The sequence below is a fragment of the Heptranchias perlo genome, chromosome 2, assembly GCF_035084215.1.
Source record: "Heptranchias perlo isolate sHepPer1 chromosome 2, sHepPer1.hap1, whole genome shotgun sequence".
NCBI lineage: Eukaryota > Metazoa > Chordata > Chondrichthyes > Hexanchiformes > Hexanchidae > Heptranchias > Heptranchias perlo.
Window position 1 is genome coordinate 92,336,610 of NC_090326.1, and position 20,681 is coordinate 92,357,290.

Here is a 20,681-nt window from a genome sequence, read left to right on the forward strand (position 1 = left end):
ATGTCCATGTCGCCCAGTTTATACCACTAAGCTAGTCCCAATTGCCTGCACTTGGCCCATATCCCTCGATACCCATCTTCCCCATGTAACTGTCCAAATGCTTTTTAAAAGACAAAATTGTACCCGCCTCTACTACTGCCTCTGGCAGCTCGTTCCAGACACTCACCACCCTTTGAGTGAAAAAATTGCCCCTCTGGATCCTTTTGTATCTCTCCCCTCTCACCTTAAATCTGTGCCCCCTCGTTATAGACTCCCCTACCTTTGGGAAAAGATTTTGACTATCGACCTTATCTATGCCCCTCATTATTTTATAGACTTCTATAAGATCACCCCTTAACCTCCTACTCTCCAGGGAATAAAGTCCCAGTCTGTCTAACCTCTCCCTGTAAGTCAAACCATCAAGTCCCGGTAGCATCCTAGTAAATCTTTTCTGCACTCTTTCTAGTTTAATAATATCCTTTCTATAATAGGGTGACCAGAACTGTACACAGTACTCCAAGTGTGGCCTCACCAATGCCCTGTACAACTTCAACAAGACATCCCAACTCCTGCATTCAATGTTCTGACCAATGAAACCAAGCATGCTGAATGCCTTCTTCACCACCCTATCCACCTGTGACTCCACTTTCAAGGAGCTATGAATCTGTACTCCTAGATCTCTTTGTTCTATAACTCTCCCCAACGCCCTACCATTAACGGAGTAGGTCCTGGCCCGATTCGATCTACCAAAATGCATCACCTCACATTTATCTAAATTAAACTCCATCTGCCATTCATCGGCCCACTGGCCCAATTTATCAAGATCCCGTTGCAATCCTAGATAACCTTCTTCACTGTCCACAATGCCACCAATCTTGGTGTCATCTGCAAACTTACTAACCAAGGGATATGGGGATCGGGCTGGAAAGTGGCATTGAGGTTGAAGATCAGCCATGATCTGATTGAATGGCGGAGCAGGCTCAGGGGGCCGTATGGCCTCGTCCTGCTCCTATGACTTATGTTCTTATGTTCATTCCCCGCACCCGGGTGGCCCTGGAGAAGGAGCACACGGTGTCTGCCATTACGCTTGAGGCTTTCCGTGACCGGTGGGCATCGCAGGGACTGGAGTGCATAATAGATACTGACAATAAAATTGAAATCTAATTTGACTTTACGATTGATTTGTAAAGGACAAATTTATACTTAGCCCTCCCCTTTTTTTATAGGGGCGTAACCAAAAAAAAATGTCAACTACACCATGAAGTAGTTTTTTCCAAAAGTGAACGAGAATTTTCTTTCCTTCCTGTAAAACTTCACAGACCAATGCAACTTCAGGACAGTGAATTTCATTATTTGATGTATTGCAATCTCTGAATTTTTCTCATCAAAATATTCTACACTTTCGAAATAATTTTATAAAGGGTTACTGTAATATACATTCGTCTTAAAATTTGCCCTGACTTTATTTTGCTTACAGTTTTGCGCCAATTAGGCAGCCCTACCCATCCCAGCACATGCTGCATTCACACGGTACAAGTTGCCCCGGACAGCACAAAATTCTTCGCGCGTGCCCCCACCCCGCGTGATTGATTGGCGGCTGCGGCTCAGCGACAATGGAATCGGTTGCGCATGCGCATAATCGCTCTGGGCCAGCTAGATCTTGAGTCATTGTGATGTAGTGCTCATGCGCGTATGCTGGCTGCTGACAGACGGAGAGGGAGGGATTGCTGTAAGTGTCTGGCTGTAGCTCTGTACTTGTGCATCATTCTCAGTTTATTTATTTCAACATCACCTCAACAGGAAATATCCTCTAGTTCATCAACTGTATTTTTATTTGAGTTTGGTAATATTTGAATCTTGCTGCATCATCGTGACTTTTCTTAATCCACCCTGTGTCTTTGCTCCTAATTCATTTTATTGTCCTTTTTGCCTGTCTTGGGGGGAGCTTCCTCCTGCTTTGATGGTGGAAACCGGCATCAGCGACAGTGTTTAAGGAAACGCGTGCTGTTGGCCTGGGGTTGTGTTGCTGTACTGGTGTTGTGTGGTCCTTCTGCATCCTCCTACCAATGCATAGTTGTCTATGTAGCATCAGTGTTGTATTTTTCCTGTATCCTTACCTACAGATTTGACACTTTGATATGGAATGTGGGGGAATCTTCCCAGATTGCAAATTGAAATTAAACCACTTTGCCCCAAAATGCCATTATTTTCTTCTCCACTGGGTGTGTGTCAGAGGACTGTACAGTGCCCAATGTAATGCCAGTTTTCAAAGAGGAAGACAGCTTGCCTGTGTAATTAGAGGCTGTTAGTTTAATATTTGTGATAGGGAAAATCTTGCCATCTTTGGAGTTGAAATTACTAAATATCTAGGTATTCATGAAAGATCGGGGAGGAGAGAAAGGAGGGGGTGTCGCAGTGTTGATCAAAGCAACTATTATAGCACTGGAAAGGGATGATGTAGTTGAGGGGTCAAAAACAGAATCTATTTGGTTAGAATTAAGGAACAATGGAGGAGCTATTATGCTACTGGGTGTATGCTATAGACCACCAAATATTGGAGAAGAGATAGAGGAACAAATTTGCAGGTAAATTATAGAAAGATGCAAGAACTATAGAGTAGTGATAATGGGGGACTTCAATTATCCCAATATAGACTGGGATAGTAACAGTATAAAGGGCAAAGAGGGGGAGGAATTCCTGAAATGTGTTCAAAAGAACTTTCTGGAACAATGTGTTTCTAGCCCAACCAGGAAGGAAACAGTGCTGGATCTAGTACTGGGGAATGAACTGGGGCAAGTGGAGCATGTTTCAGTGGGGGAGCATTTGGGGAACAGTGATCATAATATCATTAGGTTTAGACTAGTTATGGAAAAGCACAAGGAACAATCAAATGTAAAAATGCTTAACTGGAGGAAGGTAAATTTCAGTGAGTTAAAAAGGGATTTGACTAGGTGGACTAAAATCAAAAATTGGTAGACAAAACAGTAATTGAACAATAGGTGGCCTTCAAGGAGGAGTTGGTTTGGATAAAGAGTTGACACATTCCTACGAGGGGGAAAGGAAGGGCATCCAAAGCTAGAGGTCCCTAGATGACTAAAGATATAGAGATTAAAATGAAACAGAAAGAGGAGACTTATGATGAATGTAATACAGTAGAGAACCAGGCTGAATGCAGAAAATACAGATGAGATCTAAAAAGGGGAATAAGAGGGGCAAAGAGAGAGTATGAGGATAGATTAGCAGCTAACGTAAAAGGGAACCCAAAAGTCTTTTATAAACAGATAAATAGTCAAAGGAAGGGTGGGACCGATTAGGGACAAAAAAGGAGATTTTCTTGTGGAGGTAGAGGGCATAGCTGAGGTACTAAATGTACAGAGAAGAGGATGCTGCCATTTGTAGTAGTAAAGGAGGAGATAGTAGCAATATTGGCTAGGATAAAAATAGATGAAGAGGAGGTACTTAAAAGATTGGCTGCGCTCAAAGTAGAAAAGTCACCCAGTCCAGATGGGATGCATCCTAGGTTACTGAGGGAAGTAAGGGTGGAAATTGCGGAGGCTCTGACCACAATCTTCCAATCCTTCTTAGATATGGGGACAGTGCTGTAGGATTGCAAATTTTACACCCGTGTTCAAAAAAGGGGAGAGGGATAAACCTGACAATTACAGGCCAGTCAGCCTAACGGTGATGGTGGGGAAACTTTGAGACAATAATCTGGGACAAAATTAATTGGCACATGGAAAATTATGGGCTAATAAATGAAAGTAAGCACAGATTTATTAAAGAAAAATCTTGATTGACTAATTTGATTGAGTTCTTCGATGAAGTAACGGAAAGGGTTGATGAGGGTTGATGTATATGGACTTTCAAAAGGCATTTGATAAAACACCACATGATAGCGTTGTTAGCAAAATTAAAGCCCATGGGATTAAAGGGATAGTGGCAGCACGGATACAAAATTGGCTGAGGGACAGAAAGTAGAGAGAAGTGGTGAATGGTTGTTTTTCAGACTGGAGGGAAGTATACAGTGATGTTCCCCAGGGGTCAGTATTAGGACCACTGCTCTTTTTGATATAAATTACCTGGATTTGGGTATAATTTCAAAGTTTGCAGATGAAATGAAACTCAAAAATGTAGTAAACAAAGTGGAGGATAGTAACAGACTTCAGGAGGATATAGACAGACTGGTGAAATGGGCAGACACATGGCAGATGAAATTTAATGTAGAGAAGTATGAAGTGATACATCTTGGTAGGAAGAATGAGGAGAGGCAATATAAACTGGTGCAATTTTAAAGGGGGTGTAGGAACAGAGAGACCTGGATGTGCAGGTACACAAATCTTTGAAGGTGGCAGGGCAAGTTGAGTAGGCTGTTTTTTTTAAAAAGGAATATGAGATCCTGGGCTTTATTCATGAAGGCATAAGAGTACAAAAGCAAGGACATTATGCTAACCCTTTATAAAACACTGGTTAAACCACAGCTGGAGTATTGTGTTCAATTCTGGGCATCACACTTTAGGAAGGATGTCAAGGCCTTAGAAAGGGTGCTGAAGGGATTTACTAGAATGGTACCAGGGATGAGGGACCTCAATTATGTGGAGAGACTTCATCGAGTTACATCGAAACTACAGCACAGGAACAGGCATTTTGCCCAACTGGTCTGTGCCAGTGTCTATGCTCCTCACGAGCCTTCTCCCATACTTCATCTAACCCTATCAGGGTTCCCCTCTCTTGCTTTCTCCCTTATGTGCTTATCTAGCTTCCCTTTAAATGCATCTATGCTATTTGCCTCAACGACTCCTTGTGGTAGTGTGTTCCACATCCTTACCACTTTTTGGGTAAAGAAGTTTCTCCTGAATTCTGTACTGGATTTATTAGTGACTATTTTATATTTATGACCTCTAGTTTTGGCCTTCACCACAAGTGGAAAAGTTTTCTCTATGCCTACTCCATCAAACCCTATCATTATCTCAAAGACCCCTTTCAGGTCACCCCTCAGCCTTCTCTTTTCTAGAGAAAAGAGCCCCAGCCTGTTCAGCCTTTCCTGATAAGGATATTCCGTCAGTTCTGGTATCATCCTTGTGAATCTTTTTTGCAACCTCTCAAATGCCTCTACATCCTTTCTATAATATGGAAACCAGAACTATGCACAATACTCCGTGTGGTCTAACCAAGGTTCTATATAAATTTAACATAATTTCTTTGCTTTTCAATTCTATCCCTGTAGAAATGAACCCTAGTGCTTGACCTGCCTTATTAGCCTGCGTCGCTACTTTTAATGATTTGTGTATCTGTATCCCTAGGTCCCTTTGCTCCTCTAGCCCGTTTAGACTCTTAATATTCTTCCTACCAAAATGCACCACCTCATGCTTATCTACGTTGAAATTCATTTGCCAATTACATGCCCATTCTGCAAGTTTATTAATATCCTCTTGCATTTTGACACATTCTTGCTTTGCATTAACTATACCCCCCCAATTTGGTATTGTCCGCAAATTTTGAAATTGTACTCCCGATTTCTGAATCCAAGTCGTTAATGTAAATTGTGACCAACAATGGTCCCAGCACTGATCCCTGGGGTACACCACTTCCCACCTTTTGCCAGTCTGCATAGCTACCCTTAACCCCTATTCTCTGTTTTCTGTTTTGTAGCCAACTTGCTATCCATTCTGCTACTTGTCCTCTGACTCAACATGCTCTGACCTTAGCCATGAGTCTACAATGCAGAACCTTATCGAAAAGGTACCTTTTGAAAATCCAAATATGTTACATCTACTACATTACCCTCTTTCTGTTACTTCTTTGAAGAATTCAATGAGGTTGGTCAAGCATGACTTTCTCTTCTGAAATCCATGCTGACTATTCTTTATTATGTTTTCATTCTCTACATGTCTTTCTGTTACATCTTTGAGTAAAGATTCCATTATCTTTCCTACCACTGACGTCAAGCTAACTGGTCTATAGTTCCCTGGACTTATTCTGACTCCCTTTTTAAATATAGGAATCGCATTAGCTGTCCGCCAGTCCTCTGGCACTATTCCCTTTTCTAATGATTTTTTAATATATATGTAATAGTGCCTCTGCTATCTTCTTTTAATATTCGTGGATGAAATCTATCCTGATCAAGGTCTTATCCTCCCTTAGTTTGATAGTTTATCAATTATCTTCCCCCCCCCCCCCCCCCATCTTAAATGTTTTACTATCTTTTTCGTCGTCTTCTTCTAATGCCCACCATGTGAGTCTCCCTGGTAATTATGGAGGCAAAGTAATTATTCAATATTTCTGTCATTTCGCTGTCATTACCTGTGAGTTTATCTTGTGTATCCTTCAGTAGCCCTATCCCTATCCTGATTTTATTTTTTTAAATTTATGTTTCTGTAGAATACTTTATTATTTCTTTTTATATTCCTTGATAATTTAATCTCGTAGTTCCTCTTTGCTTTCCTAATTTTTTTTTACTTCTTTCCTAACCTCTTTGTATTTCCTTTTGTCATCCTCTCTTTTATTGTCTATGTACTTAGAGTATGCCTTTCTCTTTAGTTTCAATTTTACTGTTATCTCTTTATTCATCCATGGTGTTTCATTATTGGCTAGTTTGTTCTTGCTTTTTATTTGAATGTATTTCTCCTGAACTCTCTTGATCACCATTTCTTTTTCTTTGTCATTTTTTTCCAGTTTACCTGCCCTAATTCCACTCTCATCTCCTCAAAATTAGCTTTTTTCCAATCTATTACTTTGGTTTTTGTCTTACTTCTGTCTTTCTCAATCATTATTTTAAACCTTAATACATTATGATCGCTATTGCCTAGATGTTCCCCTATGCTTACTTCTCTTATCTGTTCTGGTTCATTTCCCATTACTAGATCCAGCAGTGATTCCTCTCTTGTTGGGCTTCTCACGTACTGGGTAAGCAAGGAGTCCTGTACACACTGTAAAAACTCCATTCCCTTTTCTCCTTTCTCTACCTCTTGCCAGTTTATTTGGGATAGTTGAAATCTCCCATGATTATTATTTGTTTTTTTTTTACTCATTTCCTATATTTGTCTACATATTTCTTCCTCGACTTCCCTTCCACCATTAGGTGGTCTATAGAATTAGGTGGTCTATTAACATGACCGATCCCTCCTTATCCTTTAATTGATATGGATTCTGTTTCTATCTTAATATTACTTATGCCCCTTTTTTCTATTGCCATTATGTTGTCTCTAATTAGTACAGCTACCCCACCTCCCTTCCTTCCCTATCCTTTCTGAGTACATTATATCCTGCAATATTTAACTGCCAGTCCTGTTCCTTATGTAACCATGTTTCAGTTAGCCCTACCACATCTGGCTCCTCGCCATGAATTATTGCCTCCAGTTTCCCTGTTTTGTTTCGGATGCTGTGCACATTGCTGTACAGGCAATTTAATTTATTTTTAGTAATTGTTCCCCTCCCTTTGTTTTTAACAGTCATTTTGCACTTATGTTCTATAACTCTATTTGTTCCCTGACTGTTTATGTTACCCTTACTCCTTAACTTGGTCTGACCTTTACTCTCATTTCCTATTTCTTTTCTCTTCAGACTTATGTTATCTTTCCACCACCCCACCATCTTACTAGTTTAAAGTCCTATTGACAGCCCTATTTATCCTTTCCAGCAGGACACTGGTCCCATTCCAGTTCAGGTGGAGCCCATCCCAATGGTACAGCTCCTTCCTGTCCCAGTACTGGTGCCAGTGACCCATGAAATGGAACCCCTCCTTCCCACACCAGTCTTTTAGCCACTCCTTCACCTTCCTGATCTGACTATTCCTATGCTAATTAGCACATGGTTCGGGTAGTGATCCTGAGATTACCAGCTGTGAGGTCCTAGCTTCTGATATTCCCTTAGCAGAACCTACTCCCTTTTCTTCCCTATGTCATTAGTCCCAAAACAGATCATGATAACTGGGTCTTCCCCCTCCCTTTCCAAGTTCCTCTCCGAGATGTCCTTTACCTTTGCTTGCACTAGGTAAGCAACATGCCCTCCTGGACTCTTGGTCGTGACTGCAGAGGACGCTATCTATCCCCCTAATTATAGAATCCTATATGACTATAATAATGAGGGGCATAGATAAGGTCGATAGTCAAATCTTTTCCCAAAGGTAGGGGAGTCTATAACGAGGGGGCATAGATTTAAGGTGAGAGGGGAGAGATACAAAAGGGTCCAGAGGGGCAATTTTTTCACTCAAAGGGTGGTGAGTGTCTGGAACGAGCTGCCAGAGGCAGTAGTAGAGGCGGGTACAATTTTGTCTTTTAAAAAGCATTTGGACAGTTACATGGGTAAGATGGGTATAGAGGGATATGGGCCAAGTGCGGGCAATTGGGACTAGCTTAGTGGTATAAACTGGGCGACATGGACATGTTGGGCCGAAGGGCCTGTTTCCATGTTGTAACTTCTATGATTCTATACTACAGCCTTTCTATCCTGCTCTCCACCCTCCACCCTCCACTCCCCATCCCCCATCCCCCATCCCCCACCCCCCACCCCCCACCCCCCACCCCCCACCCTCCACCCTTGGACTGCTTCCTGCTCCACGGTGCCATGTTTAGCATTCTGGCTGTCCACCCTGCAGCCTACGTCCTTATCCTCACAGGTAGAAAATACATTGTACCTGTTGGATAGGACACGTGTCTGCAGGACCTCTTTCTCTGCCTCCCCTTGGTTCTCCTTCCCCTGCTGAGTTATGTGTCAGAGTGTCTCTAACTCGCACTCCAGCTGAAGGACTCTGAGCAGGAGTGACTCAAAATAGACGTTTCCTGCAGATGTGGCAATGTAGGACAGTCTCGCTGTCCACAAACTCCCACATACCACAACCCCGACACACAACCTGCATGGCCGTTTCTAGTTATTTATTTATTTATTTGTTGGTATTAATTTAATTCTAGAACTAATAGAAACACTTACGGTCTAGATTATATTTAGTAGGTGGGTTTTAGCTTGATTTTAAATTAATGAGTAATTATTCTGAATATTTAATTATTTAATTGTTTATTTATAGTTTAGTTAAAAATATAGTGTATATAGTAAATTAAAGACTTTGTTTAATTTCCTCGGGATCCGCCGCTCCCCGCTGTGTGCTGACTATGACGTCACCTTTTGAGATTTTTCCCTGGGTTTGTTTAACTGCTCTTGTTTCCCGCTCCTTTTAACTGTTTGTTTAGCTTTAAGGCTTTTTAACTAACACTAACAGACTAACCACTAAAAGCACTACTGACCATTAAAGACACCAACCACTAAACACAATAACCAATAAAAAGAAACGCTTATCAAGAAACAAAATTCTCACCGACTTCCCTCGGCGCTCCTCTGTAACGTTACTTTTTGACTTGTTTTATGATTTCCCAGGTCCGCTCTCCTAGCTCCCACTCGCCTCACACATTCACGTCCGCTCCTACTGCTGTCCATGCTGCCGCTTTATGGTGTGGGCCACGCCCTGCCTCACGCACCCAGGTCCGCTGGAGAAGCTAGGGTTGTTAACCTTAGAACAGAGAAGGTTAAGGGGAGATTTGATAGAGGTGTTCAAAATCATGAACGGTTTTGATAGAGTAAATAAGGAGAAACTGTTCCAGTGGCAGAAGGGTTGGTAACCAGAGGACACAGATTTAAGGTGATTGGAAAAAGAGCCAGAGGCAATATGAGGAAACATTTTTTTATGCAGCGAGTTGTAATGATCTGGAATGCACTGCCTGAAAGGGTGGTGGAAGCAGATTCAATAGTAACTTTCAAGAGGGAATTGGATAAATACTTGAAAGAAAAAATTTACAGGGCCATGGGGAAAGGGATGGGGAATGGGACTAATTGGATAGCTCTTTCAAAGAGCTGGCATAGGCATGATGGGCCGAATGGCCTCCTCCTGTGCTGTACTTACTATGATACTGTGAAGAGAAAATAATTAGTAGCAGCCGACATGGATTTCACAAAGGAAGATTGTGCTTGCCAAACCTGAGAGTTGTTTGAAGAGGGGATAGTAATGGTGGAGGGGGGAAATGTAGTTGATGTAATGTACATGGATTTTCAGAAAGCCATTGACAAGGTACCACACAGGAGATTTTTTTTTAAAGAGATGAGGGGGAGGGTGGGAAATTGGATTTAAAAACTGGTTAGAAGGGAGAAAACAGTGTAAGAGTTGAGGGCAGTTTCTGAGAGTGTTTAGAAGTGGGTAGCAGTGTCCCACAGAGAGAGATTCTGTTTGCTCTGTACCTCAATGATTCGAATATAGGGGTAGAGGTGGTGTTCTTCAAATTTACAGACAATACTAAAGTAGGAGGCATGGTAAATAATTCTGAGGACTGAAGGAAGCTGATTGATAAGATGGCAGAATGGGCAAAAAGGTGGCAGATGGATTTCAATGTCAGTTAGTGTGAGGTGCTACATTTTGGTTTTAAAGAAAATAAAAGTTGAGTTCAGGTTCACAAGAGATCAAGTGGATAAAGCCATAAAAAGTTAATGGCATATGGGATAAAAGCAGAAAATGCTGAGAAGTATCTTAGCAAAAGTTAATACATACACCCCTTCCTTCCTGCACACAAAAACTAATTGTAATACCACCTGGTGAATCACTCTTTGTTGCCATTTGTAATGATATTTGATTATATAAATTAAATAGCATGAGGCAATATTGAACATCCTTATTTTATGTACCTTGACAGCTGAGTCAAATGCCTGTTTGCTCTAATGTAGTTGGTGACAGTACCACTGCTAGTAAATCTGAGTACTGTAAAATTGTATCAAAGTGGAACATTTGTTCTATCCCTACTACTTGTGCTTTCAGTGTGCTTATTTGTGTCTTTAGTCTTTTTAAAATTTATCAACTTAACTTTTATGCTGAATTTCCTTCTTAACAAATACATCCAGTTGAACCAATGCTGATCCAATGCTGCAGCAATCAAAAAAGCAAATGGAATAGTTGACTATAGTCAAAACAGCAGATTGCAAATGATAAGATGCCATGATAAAACTATTCAATGCTCTGGTCAGACTACACCTACAGTATTGATCACTGAGACACAAAAGAGGTATTCAGGCCTGAAAGGGTTCAGAAAGTGCCATGAGGTTGATCGCTAGTGTCAGAAACTGAATTTTGAGGAAAGACTGGAAAAACTTGGGTTATTCAGCTTTGAAAAGAGGCATCTAAGAGGATTGTTCATCGAGAGATGTAAGAATAGGAATGAAATACAGAATACTACTTCAAGCTAGAACAAGTGGGCAATGGTTTAAATTCATAAAAGTCAAATTTGGGCCTGAGGTCAGGAAGTTGCTTGCACTGTGAATGAATTTCTGGGTAGAGTAGTGGAGACAAAAACTCTGGATACGGTTAAGGAACAGTTAGTGCTGTGATGTGGAGAGGGGACTTCCTGTGCTTTCTGGAGAGATGAACTGGATGGCTTTCCTCATCCATATCTACCTTGTGAATACAGGCCAATGTACAATGCAGCTGTAATACAGCTTTAGTTGCTTGAAGTGGGCATTATAATTAGTGCATACTATTCTATTTCTTTAAAAGAAAAACTTTTAAATATATACTTTGCCTCTGTTAAAACTTCTACTTAAGGTAAGCTGGAAATAAATATTACAACAGATAAAACAATATTACTCCTGCAATAGTGCAGCGTGGTTTTTTTTGGTCTTGTAGTGCGTTTTCCTTCCCTTTCTATGCATTTGGTGAGAAGTCCATCACTGGGTTGAGAAGGCAGACCTGAAACCTGCTGCTAAGTGTCTGCTATTGCTATGCCATCTGCTGGGATGTGAGATCATGTTCTGAGATAACTCTTTGTCTGTTTGGTAATGATCTACAGTGCCACATTTGATACTGCAATCTCACTATGGGGAATTGTGGGTGTGAACTTTTATCATCTGCCCTGTGATACAAACTGTTGAAATTCAAATACTCCTTCCATTTCCTTATTTTTATTTTTGTGACAGTATGAATACATATTTTTCCACCTACAAATTGCCCTGTATCAGACTATAGGTAACATTCCTCCAGAGATCAAAAGAACAGGCAGTTAACCTAATATCAGGCTTTTAACAATACTGCTAAAGGGTTGGTTGCTAGGAGATATGTATTGGCAGCATAGTGATGACATTCCCTTCTGTTCCCCCCCCCCCCCACCAGTCCTCCAACCGCACCCTCTGGAAAGACTCCAGAGATCAGGAAATCGGCAGGATGGGGATTAGCACTGTGTCTTTAGTACTGTTAGTGGATCAACACATCATTCATGCGGGGACTTGAGTACTGCTGCCACACAACCAGCTCCAAAGTCAAGGATGCATCCAAGGGTGCCCATAGGGATTGGGGCGGGAGCAATGATTGGGAGAATGGCTCACAGAATAAGCAATGGTAGCCAAGAATGGGCCTGGTAGTTAACTGTTGGTGACGACAGATGGCAAAAAGCCTGAAGGTTGGGGAGCGCGGTGCTGGGATTGTGGGGAGCCAAATTCTTCTAATGCAGCAAATACCTGTAGGGAAATGCAAAATATCTTGATGGATAAAAATAAATGCAGCAAATGGGAAATTTAAAAGTTTCGTGCAAACCTGCCTGCCTGGAGAAATCACTGACAAAATTAAAGATGACATTGAGCTGGGGGAAACTGTTCAGAAGTGGCTAAATTATATAATTACAGAATGATAAATTTACATAGGCAAAACACATTATTAATGTGGATGTCAGAATTTATAATGGAAAATATTGACACAAAAATGTGACAACAGAAAGTCAAGCATTGTAGACATTAGATTTTTAATTAGGTATTAGTTGGTCTCATGTAGTGTTGCACATGGTAAATTGGAGAATATGACCACTTGCTTACCAGTCTGTCTTCCTGTTGCTGTTTCTCTCTTCTCTTCTGCTTCTGTCTGTCTTTCTCTTCTCTTCTGCTTCTCTCTCCTTAACTCTTTGTTTCTCTCTATTGTCAACTTCTCTTTTTTTTCTTTTAGTGGAAGGTGGTGAGTGATATGGCAAGGATAAGAAATATCAATTGCTGCATTGGAGGTGAGGGTTGCAGGGAAAATGTAGCCCTTAGTGGTTCACTTCCCCCAATTACTCATGCTTCCTTCCACCCACACTCCCATTGTATCCCCTACCCCTTCACCATCCCACTGTCTCCTTTGCTTCGTACTACCCACTCACTTCCATCACGACTCTTTCTTTCCCTTTATCCTCACTCCTTGTTTGGCTGCCACTTAGTATGCTCTTAACCCTCAATCCACTCGCTTACTTCCCCCTCCCCAAGGGCTGGTGGCCAGAGGCCCACCCACCATCCACCTGTTTCCTCCTCCCCTCCCCCCTTTTGTCCTATCTGTTTCCCTCAGATGGTCTGTTTGCTTTCAAAATGTAACTTTAAAAAAGAATCAAATTAGAATGAGGAAAGAATTTCTCTCTGTCACACACACTCTGAGCTTAATGCACTTTGAGGTTTGTAGAACACAAAAGCTACAGCAGGTAATCAGAACAGTATTTTTTTCTAATCTCTCTCACAGCCTCTTAAAAGACTATACAAATTTTACCTCAATAAAGCTTTTGAATTTGTCCTCTTGTTTTTCAAAATTATTTGCTGCGAAGCACCAAGTAGAAAGTTCTAGAAATAACATAGAATTATGTAGAATTTACAGCACAGAAACAGGCCATTTGGTCTATGCTGGTGTTTATACTACATACGAATCTCTTCCCACCCTGAGCCCATATCCCTCTATTCCCTTCTCCTATCAAGCCTTCCCTTAAATGCATCAATGCTATCTGCTTCAACCATGCCATGTGACAGGGAGTTCCCATCAGTATAGTTGCTCGATACTGATGTACCCTAGGAAATAGATACACTCCACAGTTCAGATTGCACAATCCAAATTCAGCTCATGGAGTCTCAGCTTTGGGCAAAAATATTAAGTCGAAGATATCTGGGAGAGGCTGAGGCCTTCAAGTGAAAACTTTAATGAAGACATGAAAATGCACTCGACAATTCAGTGCGTAAATTTAATCATTTTGTGAAATATGTAATTTAAAAAATTTGTTTTGTTTATACCTTTATTGTGAACAACAGAAGTTTGTTACTGAGGGTGGGGGGGGAACAGTTCAGACAGCATTTTGGGTGATTTTTTTGTGAACCCAGCGGCCAGATTGTGTGATGATGGGTTGACGTGCTCTCACTGTAAAGTAGCCGCTATTATATATCATACAGAGTGACCCATAGGCGGAGTATGTATACCCTACATACTTTGTGTATGTATGTGCCTTGCCAGTTTTCATTATAAATTCCTGTGCCCTTATTTATAATGGGAACGGCCTATTTAAAATAAAATACAAGTTTGCATAGATAGTTTCCATTATGAATTTATGATTGGAAAAAGCTGACACAGGAAGTTAAGTTTTGTGGACAAGAAGTGCATGCTGGCATAAGATTTAATTACATCCTCCCACCAGCGATGGAGGTGTGGCACTGCAGTTTTCTGACTCCCAATTCCTCAACCTGCAAGAAAACTTTTATGATGCAAACAATTCTACTCCTCTGCTACCCAATTTCTGTAAATTTTGGTATTTAACAATAAATTATCATACAACATCATCTTATTATGAAAAATAAGGACAGAATGCTTAGCTTTAAATTGGGACACTAAATTATTTCTTATGTCCTAGTCCAGTTATTTTCTGCCCTTTAACCTTGCTTCACCTGAAGACTACACTTGGTCTTGAGACCCTGTGTGCAATGCCTCAGGAAATTAACTAATACAATATATAAAATTGTACATCTGCATGCAGGTCCTATCCACAAAACCTTGCGTCCTATGGCCTCAGTTTGTCATATTTTTGTCAACTTTTTCTATTATAAATTCCTATGTCCGTGTTTAAATGAAAAAGCCCTATGTTAGCTGGCTCCTCTGTGTGTAATTACAGACTCTGGCCACTAGGTGGTACTATATTAGCCCCCCACAAATTGGTCAAAATGCTTTCTGAAAATTCTTCATGCAATGTTTTTTTCACACTAGCTGAAATTTGCATGTCCAAAATAAGGGTGTCACATTTTGAGATTATTTATGACCATTTTCTACAAAAAGGATTTAGAAATGAGTTAAATTTACATGTTGTGCTTTAAATCAAAGTGGGTTCATGCAGTTTTAAAATTCTCTTTACAGACCATCCATTTCCCCTGATCAAAAGTAACTAAAAGGAGAGAAAAAAACCATGTTCACGATCAGTCAGCCAGATTAGTTAGGTCTGGGAATTTGTTCACTGTAACAGCTCACAAACAACAGCAAGAGAAATGATCAGTTAATCTATTTGGGTGGTGTTGGTTGAGGGATAAATGTTGTCCAGGTCACCAGGAGAAGTCCCCTGTTCTTCCTTGAATATATTCAAGGATCTTTTCAGTCTACTTGAACACACAGGCAGATCCTTGGTTTAATGTCTCATCCAAAAGACAGCACCTCTGCACTGCATTAAATTTATGTGCTCAAGTCTTAGGAGTGGTGACTTGAAACCACAACCTTCTGACTCAGAGTACTACCACCAAGCCAACAATTGTTGGTGGCTCCTTTCCCTATTACACCATGCCATGCTGTCCACTATCTCCCACCTGAAAGGAAAGAGAAAAAAAGGGCAATGTAACAGGACAGAGAGACTGGCAAAAGCAAGAAGTTAAGAGAACAGGAAAACAGAAATAGTAACACAAAGACAAGAGATGCGAAAGAGAGAGGCCACCTCTCTGTGGTGTTGCACATGGTATGTGTGCGTATATGTATTCATACAGTCTTATATATGTATAACATTTATGTATTAATTGAATTAGTAGTTATTACAGGCAGGAAGAATGTGAGCTTGGTATTGAAATACAAAACGGGTGCAAAATGAAGCAAGTGTGCAGCAGCATAGCTTTTACGCATGTTTTCTATTTATTTGTCAACTCCTTAAGCTTTATATAAACATAGTCAAATTCATTATGTAGGCTTAATGCTAGACGATGTTGTCACCAAATAAAGCCAAATGTAAGATTAACTTTTTGATTTAACATGCATACTACTGAGTATTGAGTGCTAAGTTCTGTTGACAAACTTAGTATTTTTCTAACACAAATATTGTGGAGCAAACATAGTAACATTTGTGGTGCTATTTCAGATGTTGGATAACAATGTTTTCAAAACCTATCAAGGCAAATATGAAATTATTTTTCTGGAGTTTGGATCAAGCTAAGGCAAAAATGCGACTTTCTCGGAGAACATAAACAGTGGGTCCTGATAAAACATTCATCTAATTGTAAACATATGCAAGGGTCCTTCAGGCATGTTGGCTTAGGTCTACTCAGCTTCCTGTTTTTGAGAAGCAAATGCTGGAAATCTGAAATAAAGGCAGAACAATGCACACCAGGTATGTTCCCAGCATTCTGTAAGCATTTCAGAAACTTACAGCCCTGTGATGTGTTTCTAGCACTTTCTGGTTTTGTTTCCTGACTGAAGGTAGATAAGTCATTGGATCCTGATCGTATGCATCCTTGGATGTTGAAAAGTCAGAGAGGAGATAAGAGGATGGGACCAACATTTTTCAATCCTCAAATAAGCAAATTGTGCTTTAGGGCTACAAAAGAACATAAGAACAAAAGAAATATGAGCAGGAGTAGGCCACATGGCCCCACGAGCCTGCACCACCATTCAATCAGATCATGGCTGATCTTTGACCACTTTCCTATTTGATCCCCATGTCCCTTGATTCCCTTAGAGTCCAAAAATCTATCGCTCTCAGTCTTGAAAATACTTAATGACTCAGCACCCACAGCCCTCTGGGATAAAGAATTCCAAATATACACGACCCTCTGAGTGAAGAAATTCCTCCTCATCTCAGTCCTAAATGTCCGACCCCTTATTGTGAGAATATGTCCCCTAGTTGTAGATTCTCCTGCCAGGGGAAACAGCCTCTCGGCTTTTATCCTGTCAAGCCCTCTGAGAATCTTATTTTTCAATGAGATCACCTCTGGTTCTTCTAAACTCCAGGGAGTAATGGCCCATGCTACTCAACCTCTTCTCGTAGGACAACCCTCTCATCCCAGGAATCAATCTCTGAACCTTTGTTGCAACGCCTTTAAGGCAAGTATATCCTTCCTTAGATAAGGAGAACAAAACTATACACAGTACTCCAGGTGTGGTCTCACCAAAGCCCTGTACAATTGCAGCAAGACTTCCTTACTCTTGTACTCTAAACCCCTTGCAATAAAGGCCAACATATCAAGGACACACAAATCCCTCTGAACACCAACATTTAATAGTTTCTCATTATTAAAAAAATATTCAGTTTTTCCTACCAAAGTAAATCACCTCACATTTCCCCACATTATACTCCATCTGCCACCTTCTTGCCCACTCACTTAATCTGTCGATATCCCTTTGCAGACTCTTTTTGTCCTCCTCACAGCTTACTTTCCAATATAGCTTTGTATCATCAGCAAACTTGGATACATTACACTTGGTCCCTTCATCCAAGTCATTAATATAGATTGTAAATAGCTGAGGCCCAAGCACTGATCCCTGTGGCTCCCCACTATTTATAGCCTGCCAACCTGAAAATGACCTGTTTATTCCTAATCTCTGTTTTCTGACCGTTAACCAATCCTCTATTCCCCCCAACCCCATGAGCCTTAATCTTGTGTAATCTTGGGCTGGAGAGTAGTGAGAGAAGGATAAGTCAGGCAACTATCGACCAATTACTCTGTTCGTTGTGTGAAAACTCTTGGAATCCATAATTCAGGATAAAATTAGTGAGCATGGGTTAATTAAGGACACTTTGGCTACAGGCATGGTGCCGGAGGATTGGAGGACTGTTAATGTTGTACCGTTATTGAAAAAGTGAGGAAGGGATAGACCGAGTAATCATAGGCCAGTCAGTCTAACCTCGGTGGTGAGCAAATTATTGGAATCAAATCTGAGGGATAGCATAAATCGTCATTTAGAAAGGCACAGGTTAATCAAGGACAGTCAGCATGAATTTGTTAAGGGAAGGTTGTGTCTGACTAACTTGATTGAATCTTTTGAGCAGGTAACAAGGAGGGTCGATAAGAGTAACACGTTTGATGCAGTGTACATGGATTTTAGCCAGGCTTCTGACAAGGTCTCACATGGCAGACTGGTCAGAAAAGTAAAAGCCCATGGGATCCAAGGGAAAGTGGCAAGTTGGATCCAAAATTGGCTCAGTGGCAGGAAGCAAAGGGTAATGGTCGACTGGTGTTTTTGTGACTGGAAGGCTGTTTCCATTGGGGTTCTGCAGGGCTCAGTAGCAGGTCCCTTGCTTTTTGTGGTATATATTAATGATTTGGACTTGAATATAGGGGGCATGATCAAGAAATTTGCAGATGATACATAAATTGGTCATGTGGTTGATAGTGAGGAGGAAAGCTGTAGACTGCAGGAAGATATCAATGGACTGGTCAGGTGGGCAGAAAAGTGGCAAATGTAATTTAATCCAGAGAAGTGTGAGGTGATGCATTTGGGGAGGGCAAACAAGGCGAGGGAATACGCAATAAATGGCAGGACAATGAGAGGTGTAGAGGAACAGATGGACCTTGGTGACCAAAGCATGTGATAACAGGACACTTAGAGACTATCAACAAGATTAGACAAAGTCAATATGGATTTATGAAAGGGAAATCATGTTTGACAAACCTACTGGAGTTTTTTGTGGATGTAACTGGTAGAATAGATAAGGGAGAACCAGTGGATGTGGTTTATTTGGATTTTCAGAAGGCCTCTGATAAGGTCCCACATAGGAGGTTAGTGTGCAAAATTAAAGCACATGGGATTGGTGGTAATATAATGGCATGGATTGAAAATTGGTTAACAGACAGGAAACAGGGAGTAGGAATAAATGGGTCTTTTTCGGGGTGGCAGGCGATCGGTGCTTGGGCCCCAGCTGGTCACAATATATATCAATGATTTGGATGAGGGAACCAAATGTAATATTTCCAAGTTTGCTGACGACACAAAACTGGGTGGGATTGTGAGTTGTGAGGAGGATGCAAAGAGGCTTCAAGGCGATTTAGACAAGTTGAGTGAGTGGGCAAATACATGGCAGATGCAGTATAATGTGGATAAATGTGAAGTTATCCACTTCAGAAGGAAAAACAGAAAGGCAGAGTATTACTTAAATGGTGATAGATTGGGAAATGTTGATGTACAAAGGGACCTGGGTGTCCTTGTACACCAGTCACTGAAAGCAAACATACAGGTGCAGCAGTTAGGAAGGCAAATGGTATGTTGGCCTTCAGTGCAAGAGGATTTGAGTACAGGAGCAAGGATGTCTATCTGCAGTTATACAGGGCCTTGGTGAGACCACACCTGGAGTATTGTGTGCAGTTTTGGTCTCCTTACCTAAGAAAGGATATACTTGCCATAGAGGGATTGTAGCGAAGGTTCACCAGACTGATTCCTGGGATGGCAGGACTGTCGTATGAGGAGAGATAGGGTCAACTCGGCCTGTATTCACTCGAGTTTAGAAGAATGAGAGGGGATCTCATTGAAACATATAAAATTCTGACAGGGCTAGACAGACTGGATACAGAGAGGATGTTTCTCCTGGCTGGGGTGTCCAGAACGAGGGTTCACTGTCTCAGGATACGGGGTAGGACATTTAGGACTGAGATGAGGAGAAATTTCTTCACTCAGAGGGTGGTGAACCTGTGGAATTCTCTCTCAGACAGCTGTGGAGGCCAAGATCTGAATATATTTAAGAAGGAGCTAGATAGATTTCTAGACACAAAAGACATCAAGGGGTATGGGGAGAGAGCTGGAGTATGGTATTGAGATAGAGGATCAGCCATGATCATATTGAATGGCGGAGCACCTCGAAGGGCCGAAAGGCCTACTCCTACTCCTATTTTTTATGTTTCTATGTCCACAGATCCCTGAAGGTAGTGGGACAGTTAGATAAGGTGATTAAGAAGGCATCCGGGATACTTTCCTTTATTAGCTGAGGCATTGAATATAAGAGCAGGGAGGTTATGCTAGAACTGTGTAAAATACTAGTTAGGCTACAGCTTGAGTACTGCGTACAGTTCTGATCACCACATTACACGAAAGATGTGATTGCATTGGAGAGGGTACAGAGGAGATTTACGAGGATGTTGCCAGGGTTGGAGAATTTTAGTTATGAGAAAAGATTGGATAGGCTGGGGTTGTTTTCTTTGGCACAAAGAGGCTGAGGGGAGATTTAATTGAGGTGTATCAAATTATGAGGAGCCTAGATAGTGAATAGGGAGGACCTATTTCCCTTACCAGAGGGGTCAGTGACCAGAGGCATAGATTTAAAGTAATTGGTACATATGAACATACGAATTAAGAGCAAGAGTAGGCCATTCGGCCCCTCGAGCCTGCTCTGTTATTTGATAAGATCATGGCTGATCTGATTGCGACCTCAACCCTACTTTCCCATCTACCTACTATAACCTTTGACTCCCTTGTTAATCAGGAATCTATCTAACTCAGCCTTAAAAATATTCAATGACCCTACCTCCACCGCTCTCTGGGGAAGGGAGTTCCACAGACTCACGACCCTCGAAGAGAAAAAAATTCTCGTCATCTCTATCTTAAATGGGAGACCCCTTATTTTTAAACTGTGGCACCTAGTTCTAGGCTCTCCCACAAGGGGAAACATCCTCTCAGCATCCACCCCTTCTAGTCCCCTTAGAATCTTATATGTTTCAATAAGATC

The 20,681-nt window shown here is 41.2% G+C and overlaps 1 protein-coding gene across 1 annotated transcript in view; it reads left to right on the forward strand.

The window, feature by feature from the left end:
* The first annotated feature begins 1,673 nt into the window (after positions 1-1,673).
* Positions 1,674-20,681, forward strand: part of dync1i1a (dynein cytoplasmic 1 intermediate chain 1a) — a 236,830-nt gene continuing 217,822 nt past the window's right edge. The window contains exon 1 of the mRNA XM_068004236.1: positions 1,674-1,708. The gene's annotated coding sequence lies outside the window, so the exon portion shown is untranslated. The remainder of the gene's footprint in view (positions 1,709-20,681) is intronic.